Below are 18,385 nucleotides of genomic sequence, written 5' to 3'. Positions count from 1 at the left end.
CTCCACTGACTAGCCCCAGGCCTGAGAAAGCTTGTAAGTGCTGTTTACCTCTTTCTGTGCTAACCATGGCTTCTCTCCTTGAGATCACAGTTGTATCAACACATACTTTCATTCTCACATTCATATTTTGTGGAATCACTGGTCTACCAAGTTTTGTCTGCCATTTTTCTTTTTTTTTTTTTTTTTGACCATCAGCTAAATTATATTCTGCTATTTACTAAGCAGCAATTGTCATCTGATGTCTGTTAGGTAAAAATTGAGCTACTACCTTGGAAACTCTCTCAGTGAAAACATGCCTGTGAAAGAGCAGCTACTCTGCATATCCTGGAAATAGCATAACCACCTACAGAACATGCACAGGACTGTCCTGCTGGCTGTGCCATCCACCAAGACCCTGAAGAGCATGAAACTTCACTGCTGTCACTGCGGTGTTATAACCACCTGATCATCTCCTTCTCAGAAGGACTGAAGGCTTCCTTTTATTCTCACTTGTGAATGTTTCACACCAACAGCAGATGATTAATCCTTAAATATGGATGTTAAGATCCACCTTCTGTTTCTTAAATAGCTTTAAGGACTCACACAGCTCTCCAGCTTTTCTGTTTCAGAGCTTAGTTTTGGGCCAGCCTTAGTGGAGTCTTTATCAGGAAGCAATTACAGGTTCGAGGATGAACTTGATAAATCAAGTAAAAATGTTTGATATGGCCCTTCAAATTTCCAGGCCAGCTTCTGATCTGTTTGTGGAGGCTTATTGTATCCTTTGGTCCTAATCTCTGTCTCACTAGAATTTGCTTTTCTGTGACAGCCTGAAAATTACAGTCTCCTGGCTGCAAACTGAACTCATCTCTCAGTACTCCAGAGGACCATAGAAATCTTCTTTAAGAAGTCAGCGGGTGAAAAATAAAATCCTTTAAAGTGGGAAGGCAGCACTTAATCTACACATAATAGGAAGAGTTCGATTGACTTTATCAGGTCTTATTTGCTGAGCCTTGTCCTTTAGATAGTCAATATTTGTAATAAGTAAGCATATGTCTTTCTCAAACTTTCTAAAGGTTTCTAAAGGTTTTCCAAACCATTTAAGGTTCATGAGATTTATTTTCTTCACAGGTTTTCTAGAATTTTCTGGAATTTGCTAAAGTACACATAGATATAAGGCAAAGCAAATATTGCCCTGATAACACCAAGTGAGCAGGCTCTGAATCTAAATAGATGCATAAGCCATTTAGCATCGGAAAAGGTCATCTTTCGTGATGAAGACTTCTTCATGGTTTTCTTGTATCTCAACTTCAAAAATGTAACAATGGAAAAGGAAAAATCAAGTTGAAAGTAGAATTTTCATATGGTTCATTGATGTTACGTTTATGGGTTTTTTAGATCAAAAGTCCTGTACGCTGCACAGAACACAACTGCAGTGTATATACTATATATTATTGCATACACTAACATTCTATAGCATGCAATAATGGATATATGCTGTATGAGTAATTCTATTTTATATTTGTCACTGTCATATGTATTTATTGTACACTTAAAATAATATTAGTTATTTGTGTTTTGTACGCATCTAGAAGTAGGAAAAAAGTACAGTAACATAATAAATTGCTGATAATTAATGTCATAGTGTTAAACAGCTAGCGATCTCCTTAAAACAATCTTCAAATTGTTTAAGTATCATAAGGGAGGAGAGGAACATCTGCCAAAAACAATGATAGATTTGAGGTGGTGGAGAATAAATCATGCCTTATCTAAGGGTGAGAAAACCTACGGAAACTTGAGAGACCTCTAGAAATCATACTAGTAATATCACTGGGAGAAAATGTCAAGGACAAGAAACAAATTTTGCAGGGGATGTGTAACAACATGTTTTATTCAAACAACAGCTACTGTTGGAAAAAATGGTCAAGCTTTTGTGCACACAAACCATATTTCAAGAGCATCCTAATGACTAGTATTACAGGCAGCATTACGAGTTCTTGGAGAAATACTTACTGTAAAAGAAGAAAGGAATATCACAAGTTCAGCCATTCGTGGCAGTGTAGCTGGAGTTGGACATTTGAAGTATCTAAACAAGCTCCTTACAGTTTTTGACTGATTGCAGGAATTTCACATCATGCAGCTGTGACTCTCCTAATTAGCTTGTGTATATCCTTAAACTGCATGTTATGCAGGCTATTAGACAAAGGAAAGACAAATTAACAATTAATCAATCTGTTTCACCAGTCAGTTACCATGGCCCAATGAGTTACAGCCCACATCTGCGAGCACAGGAGAACCTGATGGGGTCTGTGGTGGAGATGCTGCTCCTGGTCAGTCCTGCTTCACACTCCAGCAACCCCACTTGCCTACAGCCCCACGCAAGCTGTGCAAACTCTGCACTCCTGTGCCCAAATGCTTGATCAGTAAAGTCAAATGTCTGAATCATTCTGTTGCATTACCTCCTGCTTATTTCTCCTGAAAGCAGTCATGAAGGAAGCACATGATAGTTCTTCACAAATTTGGGGGAGAAATAGATGGAACTAGAAGAGGAATGTATCCTTTCCTGCATAAACACACATACTCCACTCATGTGGCTCTCCTGAGCAAGAGAAATTAAAATCCTCTTTGTAACTGTCCATAACTTTGATTGTTTGAGACCAAAATTCATTCAAATACACAAAATCCATTTCAAAACTGAAGCTAGTTGCCTCATCTGACCAGCTACCTGTGTGTTGCCAATGAATACCCAGCAGGCTACCCAGAAATCCTGAGAAGAGAGGGCAGTGTCTGAAACACTGTGCTGTGTACCAGGAGTATTACCTCTTTTTTTAAAAAACCAAAACATCTTGCTGCTTAAAAATCAAAGAAGACCTTGCAGAGGCAGAGCTCCTTAAGCTGATGTAAATTGGCATGGTGTTTCCATAGCGAGAAAGGTATTTCCTTATAGTTACTCTGTCAGAAAGCACTGCTTACTGATATTAGAAAACAGCAAAGCCAATCAATGAGTGTCATCATTCTAACATCTTGACTAGAAAAACAAACAAACAAACAAAAACACAAAACAAACAAACCTCACACACACACAAAAAACAAACAAAAAAACCCCACAAACACCAAAAACCAAAAAACACCACTCAGGCACCCAAGTCAAGCATCTGCTCTGCTCTTTCCAGGACATTTGTTCACACACGATTCTGTCTCCCCATGTTTGGAATGGGAGGGAACTTTCTGACTCCAACAAGCCCAGCCTCACAGCAATTTTAAACGAGCAGATGCAGGTACCAGGTCCTGGTCTAGGAGAGCAGACAGCCTCACTCTCCAGTGCCTTATATTACCCTGAACACTTCTCACAGGGAGGAGAAACAGCCTTTTCTTTGAAAAGGATATTCGGGAAGTTTGGGAGTTGTTTTTTGTTGTTCGTTTGGTTTGGTTTTTGTCTTTTTGTTGTTGGTTTTTGGGTTTCGGTTGTTGTGGGTTTTTTTTCCATCTGGAGACTTACAGTATCTCTATACAAATCCGCTTGGAGGCTGAAGTCCAACTGTTTATGCTGAAGCCCAACCCTCCTTTGTAGAGGCTCTTTCATGACAGTTTTCATCCATCTGGGAGGGCAGGAAGAGGTATTTTCTCTGCAGCTGCTCCCCATGAATCAGCTGGCAGCCACATTGCCCATATTTTCCTCCAGGACTTTTAGGACATGGCATCCACAACACTGCGAGTTTCTAATCACTCAGAGAAATCTGAAGCTTTGTTTCTAGCCTGTCCCCTGGCAGAAAGAAGCTGTGTTTCTGCACTTCTGTTACATATTTACTGTGGATCACTGCTTGTAATTTCTTGGTCCTGGTGTTCAGGCTTTGGTCCTCGACAATGTCTCGCTTTCCTCACACTTCACTGGCCTTCTGCGTTTCACATTAGGCAATCAGCAGGATGACAAATATGACAGCAGTCTCCAATTCTGCCTCCTGAGTGTTTTCAGCCAATATGCCAAAAATGTAATGCCTTTTCTTTTTTTGTTTTTAATAATGTTATCTGGATGGTGGCTATAGGCATCTGTTGTGCTTGCCATACGCTTCACATTTCCATATAGAAAGATGGTGATGCTAATAAAATCATTATTTGAACAGCATTTTTCGTTTAAAAGGAGTGATTTGATGTGCACATATATAAGTCCCAACCTGGAGCTATTATACCCAATTAAAGCATCCTGCACTTGGGCATGCATTACAGTTAGCACACAGGAGCAGTAGATTTATTTGTATTTTCAGTCTGGTCATAAAATTGAATCACTGTTTGCCTCCAGCTTAACCCCCTTGCAGCTGAGTGACTGGAGCAAAACTACAGATGAATCTAATAGACTAAATCTCTTCTTTGAAGAGATTGCACATATCCCAGCTAAATTAGATCAGGCAATTTTCTGTCTCTCACATTTTTCTGCTTTGTAGTATTGTGCACTGCTGAGTGTCTCAGGGAAATCAGAGCACTAGTGCCCTTGTGCCTGCCCCATAAGAATACAGGTACAAACATTCGCCCCTACCTAAGGTCTCTAGGGAGAGGAGCATCTCTTTGGCCCACATTATCCTTGCAACTAGCACAGCAAAGCTTGACCTAGGACTCTTGAGCAATGTCATAGTGTACACTGGATACATCAATGTGAAAGAAATACAACATTAACTTTTCAAACAGTACTGGCTATTTGTTTCTATGATTTTTAAACCTATACTTCATAAAAACTCTAATATGTAGCCACAACCAAGTCTCTGCCTGGTGGGCCCTGCCCAAAGGACTGACTTTCCAGGTTGACCTTGAACCTCCCTTGTCTTTATGCACCTGCCTAGCATTTACTAGATCTCACCAGTGGATTGACTTCCTGGCTTAATGTTGAACCTGCAAACTCACGGTGATCTGGAAACTTGATTGAGCCTGCCTGTAATCTTGTGGCCTCCTCTGCTCCCTTGCTGGGGCTGGTGAGGTGGGCCCGGGCTGGTGAGACCCTGCTGGCCCCCATGGAGATCCCTGTGGCTCTCTGCTCCCAGGGAGCTGCTGATCTTTGCTGCACACTCCCATCTTCACTTTCTGAAGCAGAGCTCCAGTACTGCCTTAGACAGTAAAAAAAGCAGAATTTCTTTTGGGGTTGAATGAAGTCAAGCAGAAGCTTTAACGAAGGAGAGTGAAAAAAAGCTGCAAGCTGCAACTAAAAAGGGGAACACTGCCAAGCATGGAGATCATCTACAAGCTTCCCCGAGCATTGACTTCCATAGTAGATGGCTTCACCTCCTTAACAACAAGTGTCCAAGTGAGACTTCTTCAGACCCATTCATCAAAAATGGAAAATATTTGTTGCTTGGTACTTGCACCCTTTCAGGTAACTCCCTGGCTCTGAAACTGGCCAGCACATAAATGAATAAAGCAGTGAATTAGAGAATGGAAGCCCCTTGGTGCATCTTAATCCCATTAGTCAAAATGATGAAATCTGTAGCTGAACTGCAGCAGGATTTTAGCTGAATAAAGATTTAGTTTGTGCTGATTTTCCCGTGTTACCACTGTGTAATTCCCTGTACTGTATGTAGAATGATTTGAGGTCTGTTGTTTCCTTTCCAGCATTTGGGGCTGGGGGCCAGGAATTACATCAATGAAAAATGTAGCTCAGATCATCAGTCATGAAAAGTCACTGTCACCTGATGCTTCCTGTGAGCTCTTCGAAATAAAAAGGTTAGGGCTACATTTCAGACACCCCTTGTGTCCATAGCAGAGGAAAAGTTAAATTTTAAGAGAAAACTCAGTCTACACATCTTAAAAAGGTAGTTCTGGGAGCCAGCAATAGGTTCCCTTTCCTTCAGTGCCTAAACTCAGGAGGCTAAGCTTTTAGATCCTTTCCTTCCAATGTCCTGAATAAAGTGGGTCATGCTAGGGTTGTGTCCAGATGAGTTATTCTCTGACCTTGCTGACCCAGCCCTGTGGTCAGGCCCGCATTGTGCAGTACAACAGCCATAGCCTGGAACAGTTCCTGCAGGATGGGAAAGAAAAACAAAGCATCTGTTTCACTGCTAGTTGTGTCAACTCAGCTCGGACTGGAAATGTGCCGGTCCTGTACCAAAATCACTGTCAGAAGGGCACTGACTGACACATTCAATGGTAATTGTGGAAGATGTGGATGCACAGTTACCTCATGTGATGGTTTAACATTTAGCCACTTGGCCAACTGATGGTACAGCTCCAAGAACGTCCTTCTTGGTGCAGCCTTGCTGCTTTCCTGAAAGACAAAGGACAGAGTGTGTAGTCTTTGCTTATTAAAGTCAATAGCAGATCTACTGGCTGTTGCTCACTGTTACTTCTGAAGAAGTAAGAATGCCTATGTGGAGCACTGGGGCATAATGTGGGGGGGAAACAGGTATGTGGTAGCCACAGAGAAAGTGAAAATAGCACTTGCCAATGGTGCATGGGAAATGAATGACAGGTGTGTCCCACATGCAGATATCCTTGGAGCCCTCTGAACATCCATCCATCCAGCAAACAAACAGCATAGCTCCCTTTCTGCTTGTGCCCATGCTATCCCAGCTGCAGAGGGACACACTCCCAAGGAGAAGGAACCATGTTCTTTTTGGGAACTTGCGGTGATGCAGTGTTGGGTTAGAGCCAGCAGAGCCACCAGAACAGTGCAGAGCAGTACTCCTAGTATCCCAGTTTAGAGGATACAGGGCTATAGATGGCATGTAAGCAGCGGGAAAGGCTGACACACAGGCATTAAATGGAGAAGGATTTGATTGAGTATTGCCCTTTTAAACCGAGGAAGCTTTGTGAGATTATCAATCAGACATATTGTAACAGAGCACAGACCTATAAGGATATTTAGCTATTGACCGGTTGGTTGTCACATTCACATGAGTAACTAGGACTCTGTTTGCTTTTAACAATATGAAAGGTTACATGGAGAAACACACTAACTTGGAGTTGTTGAATAATTTGGAGATTTGCTGTCCAGTCAATGCATTGATTTGGATGTAAATTGCTCATAGTTTCGTGTCCTTATTACAGGTGCAGTGTTTAGGACAGAAATATTAATATTTTCACTAAATATTGTAAGTTCAGTTATTCTGCACTGTGTTCATTTTTATCTTTACTTAGTATGTTGCATTTAAAATTGCTCAGTACTAGAGGTTACGAGGTAGTCATTTGTATATATTTTTTGATCTGTATTAAGGGATGGCTCAGTTCTATAATACTTATCTTCCGAAGGTACCATGGTCTCACAAATCCCACTGGCTTCAAAGGCATTTATGAGTTCTCTGCACCTCTGAAAATCTGGTCATCCTGAATGTCCACAACCACATTTTAATCAGCTATTTAGGCTTTTATGATCAGTGCACAGACCACCTTATCCAGCTCCCAGAGGATCCACCTATGGGTATCTCCTGACTCCCTGTTTCTAAGGGAAGGAAGGATTATAATCAAATTGCCTGCTCTCTCTCTTTCCTTCTAATATTTCAGTGTTTTGCAGAAAAGGGAAAGGATCTTCAATGCCAAGTTTCCCTGAAGGCCCAGCTACCCAGGAAGATGCATTTGTTTTCTCCGGTATAAGATAAGCTAACCTCTCTGGTCCCTCACTTGTGCTTGCAGGCACGCAGTAACCATTTGCCTGAATGCAGCCCTAAAGTAGCAAAAACTGTAGAATACAAACAGGAAATGCAGCAAAGCCTCCCAGAGCAGGGATGTTGTGGAAAATGTGGTGATTTCAAAGCTCCTTGCAAGAGGAATGCAGCTCTGAAGTTCCCTGGTATGCCATTGTGGGACCTGCGCTTTCCAGACCCCACTTCAGGGCAAGGCATGCAACCCAGCTGTAAGTACCTCTTACGTGGTGTCCTCTGTCCTGTTATGCAAAATAGATGAGTGTTTCCCAGCAGCTATAGAGAAGCACTGCCCTTGGTTCTCACACACCCCACAGCTTCCAAGAGCCCTGATTCAAACTCTAGCATAGTCAACAAGACGGCACCTGGAGAACTTGGTATTCCAAAGGTATGTAGTGGTAGGAAACACAGTAAAAGGCCATCTCCCTTGGCACAGTCTGTCATGGTAGCCAATGCAATTTGTTCCCCCATATTATCATGGGTACAAAATCCCAGTCTCAAGCTCTCATTTATAAACATAGGTTCAATTTCCACAAACTGGTCCATTCTTTGCTTCCCCAGGCAGGTTGCTTTTCCCAGCTGTTGGCACTGAGTGTAAAGGTTTTCTTCAAGAGTTCAAAACATTTTATGAAAATATCTTTACCAGCCTCTTTCAGTAGACATTGACATGGATCTGTGCTCTACTTACTTCAAACAGTTTTTACCAGAGGATGATGTATTGTATTTCTAAAATGCCCATAAGATAGTAGATGATGAAACAGCAAGCTAGAGGAGGAAAAATAGAGAGATCCAATAGCTGACATCCAGGTAATTCTACCGCATGTGCACTAAGGCACAGTTTTGGTTAGATATGGCAAAAGCTGATCTACAAGATGACCAGACGCTCCTGTAGGGAGGTCTAAGACTGAGGGGTGTTTTTTAACATTTTATACAATGAAGATGTTTAAAAAGTAGAAGTTAAGCCACAGCTGGTTTATAAAGTGGTTTGGTGCACTTCTGCACTAGGAACAACTTTTTGAAAATAACCCCAGCTGCAGCTCTGGACAGCAGTCCCTCACCCAGCTGGGAAGGGCACGTTCCCTCAAAAACAGTGTCCCTCTGGGCTGCAGGCAGACATCACACCTGGGAGCCTCCTGGGCATACAACTGTGAAGCTGCTAAAGAAGATTGGTTTGAAAGATTTGCTTCATTCAGATTGACCTAGAAAAGTAGGTAAAACATGTAAAGCAGTTGTTTGCCCGGCTAAGCATCCTTTTGACTCCCCTGTTACCAGTTAGCTCCATGCAAGACACATCTGCACTTGCATTCACTCAAGGAGAGAGAAAGCAAACATTCATTAAAAAATAACTTAGACTCACTTTAAATTCAACCCACACTTCCAGAGTGAAGTCCTGAGTTGGAAATACAGAATCAGCATTTGTGACACAAAATCAAGGAGATTTATTTACCATGAGGAGCCAAGATGATGCTATACTCTTGCTTCTTCCCTGTGTCTATCAATCTTGAATTGTCTGAGACTCCCCAGTCCAGTAACTGATCAAGCTCAGAAGTGGCTCATTTTTCTGTAGACCTATAGCTACATATATAGTCGCATTCGCAATAACATGAGGGGTTTTTTAAGCAGCATTTGAAGAAACTCATGAGTCACCAGATGACTCCCTTTGAACAATGAGAGATTTATTCACCAGTAATGTAAAAATGTGACCAAAGTTCATAAAATGCACTCCACAGAAGTTATCTGAAAAGGCAATAAAACACCTCTGCAATACATTTCCTTGACTGTCTTTGTTTTTACATGTTTCAAAACAAAGGAGTGTTTCTTTGTGCAGGTTACATTATTTTGGTCTCCATATCTGGGCCTTATAACTGAAAAACTTTGAGCTTTGTAGGTTTATTTTGATCCTTTACAGAGAGAGAGGTACACATGATGGCAGATATGGGCTTAGACTCCCAGCTCCCACCATACTTCATAATGTGGTGGAGTCAAAGTTTTGATTCAAATCCATCTCTAGTAAGCAGCTGTTAATGTTTACCAGCACACTGTGTTTTTAGCTGCTAGTCGTGTTTGTTTTCATACTATGCATCCCTCCCCCTGAATTCCCAAAGTTAGTCTGCTATTATTCTGCTAAAAAATTCAGCCAGTAGATATAATTCTGTCCCAAGTCATGGACACCACAAGTGGAAGTTGTGCTGCAAGCATTAAAGGGGTAATGGGGCACTGTTATCATTTATGTTTTCATTGTGGCTGCAAGGACAAGCTGTGGTTTAGAGATTTCACAATCTTGCAATGATGTCAGACAGACAGATTACTATGTAAAGTATTCCACAAAATTCTGAAAGGAACTCGAAGTCAGACTTAGTTCAAATTTCAACTAGATGAGCCAGCTGGAAAAAATCAAAGATAAAAAAGGAAAGGGGGTGGAGAGAAAGCCAGTATATTTCCTCCTAAATTGTGTCAGTTTGATTTCTGGCAGACACAAGTTGAGTTTATTATTGCGTTTTCTAATATTCCCAAGCTTTAGGACATTTCTTGTTATTTCTCTGCATTTATCATCACGCTATTAGCTGAGCCTCCCCAATAGCCTGTGTCTGGAAGCCAGCTGGCCCTACTCCTGGGAGAAGCCCCCATGCATCACCTCTCCAGGCACTCCCAAGCCACTGCAATCTTTCTTAACATTGGGGTTTTTTCCCTGTTAGGACCATATATCACATTTACTGGTTTGAGCAAACATCCTTTCCAGGATGAAGAGACCAGGAACAGAAGGATAAAGCACAAGACTCTGGCCACTCTGAAGCCTGTGAGAATGCTGCCGTTGACTTTCATGGGGCCAGATTTTAGCCAGAGCTTTCTTCCTAAACCAGCATTTGTGTCGCATCTTTAACACGGATGTTATAGAGAAGGATCAAAAGGAGGGGAGATGCTGTTCCCTCAGCAGTGGTCCCTTCTCAAGCAAACAATTGCCACTCTAAGACATAGCTATGACAGAAGAGAGATTCTTATTTATGCAAGGTTGTTATCAAGAGAGGCCACTGACCCCCGAGCTGACTGAAGCGCAGCTCAGAAAAGCAGAGTTAGCAGTGCCGGTTGGTGTTGAGGCCACCAAGAGCTATTTCAGAGTCTGGGACAAGCACAATATTGCAGTCCTTCCCCACCCTGGCAGCCTCCAGCCAGCCCCACACAACCCCCTGCCCCACTTCTCACAGAGCAGCCCTGACCCCATGGCTGTGGCTCTGAGGGGTCACAGCAGGAAGGAACATCTATAGGTCGCAGGAACCACTGCAGCTAACCACAATCTTCTTGATGGCCCTTAGCATGAAGGCACAGACCTTTGCTACACAGCAGAGGTTGTCACCTTGGACATAGCCACTGAATGGCACAAACCACTCCAAGAGCTTGTAACTACTAAGCACCAGTACAGCAAGCCAGAATGCAACTCTGGAAAATCAGAGACTTCAGCCACCGTCCTACAACTAGGAGATTTTAGTGTTAGCTTCAAAACCTCCAGCCCATCTTCAGCTTCACTCTGACGCACTCCTTTTCATCAGCAAGCTTTCGAATGTTTCCACAAAGCAAAGCCACAAGCCAGTGAAACAAACAAGTTAAGTGCATTAACTGAGCAGCAACAACTGCCTTTAGATAAGGTGTAGGTGTTAAACAACAAACACCACTAAATCTACAAATAGCTTTTATCCTATTTGCTGTATCTCATGCACACAAAGGAGTGTCTGTTTATTTGTTGCCTGGCTTATTTTATGCTTGATTTTGTCTTTGTGAAGGATTAAAAACAAATTCTCAGCTTTAGCTCACTGAAAAATAAGGTTGGTGTCTTCATTTATCACCATTCACAGCCTGCTCCACCTTTGATCACAAGACTCAGAAGATTCACCACAACACACCTGCTAATGACATTGCATTTTAGATTAACAACCTGGTGCAAAGAAAAATGTACCTCAGACTAAAGCTGCTCTCTGGATTTGGTATTTTCAGGTTCACGAGATATTGAAGACAAATAGTTTTATTTGTCACCTTTGGTTGTTAAACTGCTTTCTGATCAGTATGGTTTCATACTTATTAATATGGTTATGGAGGCTTTCTCTTCACATCTCCTGTCGGTGTCTTTGCAGTTTGAAGCTAACTGTCTTCCGAGAACCAATTGTCCAGCTCCACCTCCTCCAAAGTCCCCTGGTCACCATATAACACAGTCACTGGCTACAGCACCTCTCTGGTGCTAGCATTACAGACAGCCAGGCATTTTCCCTTGAACATTTTTACCATCAATCTTATGATGAAGTATGACCTCATGCAGAGTACTCAATTTCACTTGACTGCTCTTCTGCAATCGTTTTTTGTGAATAAGCAGGAACAAGAAAGAGAAAAGAGAATGATTGCCACTGTCTCCTCTAACACCAGAGAGGGCACCAAGTAAAATTTACAGGTAGCAGGTTCATAAAGAAAGCCAGAGCTCGCAGTTCACAGAATTAAGCTTTTGTGTCCTTTTTTATGCAATATTGAGGGTGTCTGAAACTTACATGAGCTTTACAAAAAGGGATTAAATACGTTCATTGGGGGGGGACGGGGAGGGAAATCTATGAAGAAATGTCAGACTTTTCTTCATCAAGTGCACTTTTACTTTCAGTATGCCAATTTTAAGAAAAAGAAGAGGAGCCTATGCTAATAGCAAGTTATCTTTCCAATGAATCTTAGTAGGTATTAGAGAAAAAAGACCCAAAATGTAGCCCAAATTTAACAGTATTTCGTGTAGGTCTTTGCAAGAGGTAAAAAAGAATGGCATCTGCATGAGAAAATATATTTGCAGTACGAATATTTTAAGAGGCTATTGCTAGCATTAATTTCTTGCATTTTTATAACCTCTCACTCTGATAATTTTAATTGTCCTTTTATTCTATTTGTTCAATAATTTTTACATTCACCTTTAATTATATTTTTTAATTGCACAAGACTGGGGCCAAATTTAGATGAACTGCTTTAAATGGGAAGGATGGTAAATTCTGGCATATGGCTGAAACATTGAAGTGAGCACTGTACTTTTAATATAGAAAGCTTCTGCCTGGAAAATCTGTGGAACACCGAGAGAACCACTTCTCAAGACGATCGGTCTGTGAATGCTTGTTGGAATCAGCAATAAAGAGGAAGAGCAGGAGCTAATGCCAAAGAGGCCACATCACCAAGTGTTTCAGCCACTTCAGCTTGGCCGCCAGGGCTTTCTGCATTGTGCTTTGCTCCTCTTAGGGGAAAGCAAAATCCAAGATGAATTCCAGTCTTTTTAACTGGATGGATGTAAAACACCTTCAAATATGAGTTTTCTTTTGTGGTGTGCTGATAAAGATGTGCTGTCTGTATCCAGTTCCCCTCCGACCAGTAACCTTCCCCTTCAGGTGGGATGTCTGGGAGAGGAAAGCCCCATGCGTAGCTACCCGTCATGCAGCATCCCTCGTTCCCAAGGCAACACTCACATTAAAGGGGGGCACAAACCATCAGCCAAAATTCAGAAGTGCTTCCTAATCAATGTTAGAATAGGTTGTTTATGCCTTTATTTTAACACAAGCATTTCTTCACCTCTTTTTTGGGCCTACACCATTCCTTTGTCTCACATAAGCAGTCCCCATGGCACATGAGTCTTTCTCCATGAACAAGGTTCATGGCATTCCAGCCCTTTGCCTGCAAGCTGTGAAGGGTCCCCTCCCCAGGAGACAAAATCCAGCCTCACCCCTCACAGTGCAGCAGCGTGGCAAAGTATCCTTGCTTGCATACGGTTACCAACCCAACACCACAGGTGGCCTGCAGAGATCTTACGCCTTGTAGCACACTGGATGTAAACTACAACAATCTCACAGCACCAACAGCTCTTAAAAGTTTCATGACCAGTTAGGAGTTTTATTAATTAAACATGTTCCATGTTATTACAGCTCTTGTATCAATTAAGCACTGAACTGGTGCTCTGCTATACAGAGCGACAATGCCATTGTCCTTTGGATCTTACATCAGTGTTTTGACTTATTAGTTTTGTTGTTTAATCCAGATTTTCAAACATGTAATTAATAAAAACTGAAGGCTTCCATTATGTAGCCGTAGCACTGGCCATACTTACTAATTCAATCACTTCTCATGGGCTTGTACTAATTATATCACTTTGGTTTTACTTAAATGCCCTTGAAACCTTTTGAGTCAGAAGAAAAACAAACAAACAAACAAACAAAAACACAAACAAAAGAAGAACTTTATATTCAGCTCAGTAATGCATTAGGCTCTCAATTTGCCCAGCACTCTCACTGCCACTTTTCGTTTTTAGCTTTACCACAAATTCATCTGAAGACATTCAATGTTTCTTTCTCCCTGGAGCAGGTAATGAGTTGGACTTAGGATATTTGATCTCATTGATACAATGATGGCATCTGTTTCAGCTGAATACAGAAATTTGAAGTAAAAAGAAAATACTCTTACTATTGCATGAGCCCATATGATTGAAATTCCACAACTGGTTCCTGGGCTTTATGTAGGAGTAGCATGCACAGACCTGATCTGGAATTTCATCCCTGAAGTTATGACACCTTTTCTGTTTAGGAAGAAAGTAGTCTGTTTTCCAGTGAATTTCTTCTCAATATCTTTCATTGCCCCCACAGTCAAGTCACCTGCTTTTTCTGTGTGAGATAGGAGAGGTGTGGTTGGCAGTACTTCTTGAGTGATGCTCATGAAAGCCATTATGGTTTGAAGGACCCTTGAGAGTCACATGTGAACAAACTTTTCTGCTTCACTCTGAGAATAAGGAAGAGTCAAAGCCAAACAATTAAGGTTGAAGCTCTCCCTCATCTGGCAGGTTGCATGCTGCTAATGCAGCACAGCACGCTGCATGGTGACAGCATATATCCAGGGACAATGAAGAGAAGTGAAAAAAGAAAAAAGGTCCAAAAAGAGTGGCTGGGGTGTCTGTCACAGCCACCCATGTTATAGCTGATGGTGTGTGGAGACAGATTTTAGAGGAAATCTGTGCCTTTTGTCAGCCAGAAATAGAAAGGGTGGAAGGGTGTACCCCAAAATATATATTAGCCATTTTATATAGCGGACAAAATGTTATCCCTTTAGGAGGCACAGCAACTCCAGCCCTTGAACTGGCATTTGTAATGGCCAGTATAATCTCCAGCCATCTGCCTGCCTATGTCCATGAGAGGTGACAGGTCCTAAATATGCACAAGATACTCCACATGACAGTTACAGCAATTCGGGCACCAGAAGGACATGATGGGACCAGCAGCAGCAGCAGCAGTGAGGATCACATCTTTCCTCAGACTGCAATAAATACCAGGCCTGAGCACTAGGCAGGAGTCAAGATTTGCAGAGCCGCAAGAGATGGGCTAGTCCGGTGCTTCTCCAACACTTCAAATCCAGGGATCCTCTTCTGAAAATAATTAGCAGGCCATCTTGCACAGTGTTGTCACAGCAGCTCATCAATTTATAACCAGTAAAGATCAGCTGAAACTTTGAACCTTTATGCATTACTTTTCTGTGATGTGTTCATTTGGAATGTGTGTGGAAATGCCCATGTACGTTTTTGCTTGACCAGTTTGCTTGCTTTGCAGCCATTCCCACAGGGCAGAGGGCGATAAGCTCTGGTACAATCCAGCTGGACTGTAAAGTGATGTCAGCCGTACCTATGTGATCTCTGACAGCTGTTTTTCTACAGCATCAAAAAACCTGCTGGAAGAACAGTGTGAGCTCTCAGATTAGAAGGACTCAGTGCTCCTCTGTTGAGGAGATGAGAAGTTTTAATTGCTTTTTTTTGGGAGGGATCCCATTGTCCAATATGGTACTCCAGGTACAACAACCAGGAGAATTTAATTTAAAGAAATAAAAGGAGGAAGACTATTGCCTACCACACAGATATAAAAAAGACAATTTCACGTCTGGATGATTGACTCCAATTTACAACAATCTTGTAACAATAATCATTTCAATAATGTGGCTTGCCAAGGGTTTTAGGGCAGCTAACTGAATTATAGCAAATCTTTACAATTACAACGTCTGTAATGAACGCAGTTAGTGAAGCCTCAACAGCCTTCCCTTATCATTTACCATTGACTGATTGCTCGTTGGAGGAGGAGCCCACCCCGTCAGCAAAGAGCAGCAGAGCAGCACATAGACCAGCCAAGCCTCCTGCAGCTTCATGGAGGCAGGGAGTGGATTAAGGGAGTGGAGCATCTCCCTTATGAGGAAAGGCTGAGGGAGCTGGGTCTCTTTAGCTTGGAGAAGAGGAGACTGAGGGGAGACCTCATCAATGTTTATAAATATATAAAGGGTGGGTGTCACGAGGATGGAGCCAGGCTCTTCTCGGTGACAACCAACAGTAAGACAAGGGGTAATGGGTTCAAGCTGGAACACAAGAGGTTCCACTGAAATTTGAGAAGAAACTTCTTCTCAGTGAGGGTGACGGAACACTGGAACAGGCTGCCCAGGGAGGTTGTGGATTCTCCTTCTCTGGAGACATTCAAAACCCGCCTGGACGCCTTCCTGTGTAACCTCACCTAGGTGTTCCTGCTCCGGCAGGGGGATTGGACTAGATGATCTTTCGAGGTCCCTTCCAATCCCTAACATTCTGTGATTCTGTGATTCTGTGAATGGAGGGCACACGTAACGTACAAAGGCTCTCCATGCCCCTCTTCATCATTTTTGCTATGGACTGTCTGGATTTATTTATTCCTGCTTTGGCTCCTTTTCTTCCATCACCTCTAAGCATCTCTGTGCAAACAGCAAAACAGCAGCTGGTCATGTTGCTGCACCTTTGCCTAGGGCTTCATTGGGAAGTAGGACTGCTGCTGGTGGGGGCAAGGGGTCAGCTGGCCTGTGAAGCCTAGTTATAAAGGAGGGCACATTTGGGGTTATTTTGTGGCATAAAAGCACCACAACAAATGGAAAGGGCAAGCCTGCCATTTCCTTCCATCCTGGGCTCATTGAAGGTCCTATTAAGGAAGCACTTAACCTATTTTCCCTCTACATACAGATATACTTGCACATTGACTTGCCAAAGTGCCATTCCCTGCCCTTGGGAGATGCAGGCATCCTCCTCAGAGCTGTGGCACAGCAGGTCTGTTGCATACTCATGGACACCGTGTTTCCGGGAGAGCATGGCGCTGCCGCTGGCATTCATTTCTCCCTTCTGCCTCTCTGTGGTTGTGTCCTCACCAGCAGACACATGGGCATGGGTCAACTCCTCAGCTCGTCTCTGCTCACGGGCTGTAGTAGGACATCGCAAAATGGCCCCAGCCCACTGGCAGGCTGGAGGAGACTTCCTCTCCTGCCTCAGATGATGCCCCTTCATGCAGCAGTGACATTGCCTGAAGAGGAAAAGAGTCCTGCCTGGGATCCAAGGGAGCATCTGAATTATATCCTTTGCATGTGACATAATTTCTTCCATTTGTAGAAGTAAGCATCCCCCAGCAAATCCAATGTCTTTTCAAGCTCAGTCAATTGCAGTTTATGATCAGAACAGAAAAATGTAAAAGGGCCCAGTAATATATTTTGTTCATGCCAAAAGTCATCACAGGAGACTCAGATGTCCCTTCCTGTCCTCCACCATCCTAATAAGCTGGAGAGTCAATGTCCCTGTCACAAGGCCAAGTTTCCTCTGTGAGAGAGCCCAGCGCCCATGGGTGGCCAGCCTTGGCCAGACCTCCTCACTCAGGCTGCTCACCTAGGCTCTTCTTAGCACACAGGCAAGATCTAGTGTGAAAATCATCAAAGTATGTATATCTGCTTTTTTGATATTGACACTGGAGATTCTTGTTGAGGTTCCTTCATAGTCCACAGAGATAAATAACTGTTTTGTCATGTTCGGAGGTGACTTCTAAAACAGCTGTGACACATTATACCCAAGAACTGCCTGTTTCTCTAGGTTGCTATGTAGTACATGTAATACCTACAGTGTGACACAGTTAAATGGTGTAAAACTCAACCCAGCATCCACACTATGTCACGTGGCTGGCACCTGAATGTCTGCTCAGAAAATGTACCATAAGGTGCCTGCCTGGCACCTTGCATCTGCCCTGGGTATATCTTACAGGTATATGAATTATCTTGGCGACAAATGGACAATGTGGCCTTACCACGGCAATAAATGACACTCTGTGCTTACGTCTGGAGTACGCATGTTAATGTTGTCTTCTGCAAACAACTAGTGGGAGCACAGGTTAGTAGCACCTCAAATTCACACTACAAAGATCAACCATGTTTTGAATTGACACAACATTTGGCAGTTCCAGCAGCAGCCAGTAAGTGCACACATGCTCTCAATTGATTTTATTAGCCTAATATCAGTAAGACGTTTCCATACCAATGATGGCGATGTGTGACTGTGTCTGAGATTTCTAAAACTGTCACATGTCATAAGAGAAATAAGTAGTAACCAAAGCAGTGTCGCATCAGGTCATCTCTGTAAATTTGTGTTTAAAAGCACAGGTTATCTCCTTTTGAAGTCAGTGGGATTTTGTAACTTAGCAGTGCAAAATCATCTCTTCCATCACCAGCAATGAAAGTCAATGGTTCAAAAATACCTGGTATGCTGAGACTACCATTTCTCCTGCTGATAAATAGTCTTTCACTCTTCCTTTGTGTTGCTTTATCTCCTGACTGCCTCTGACAGCTGCCTCTCCTTCTGATACTGAACATTTTCTGGGAAAGTGGGCATCTTTTTCTTCTAGGTTTCTGCAGCACCTGACATGCTAATAATGATAATACCAAGGATTCATATATTTCTAAAGGAGATACATAGTGACACAGCA

The sequence above is a fragment of the Caloenas nicobarica genome, chromosome 1 (genome assembly GCF_036013445.1).
Source record: "Caloenas nicobarica isolate bCalNic1 chromosome 1, bCalNic1.hap1, whole genome shotgun sequence".
Classification (NCBI taxonomy): Eukaryota; Metazoa; Chordata; class Aves; order Columbiformes; family Columbidae; genus Caloenas; species Caloenas nicobarica.
This window is presented reverse-complemented; position numbering follows the sequence as displayed.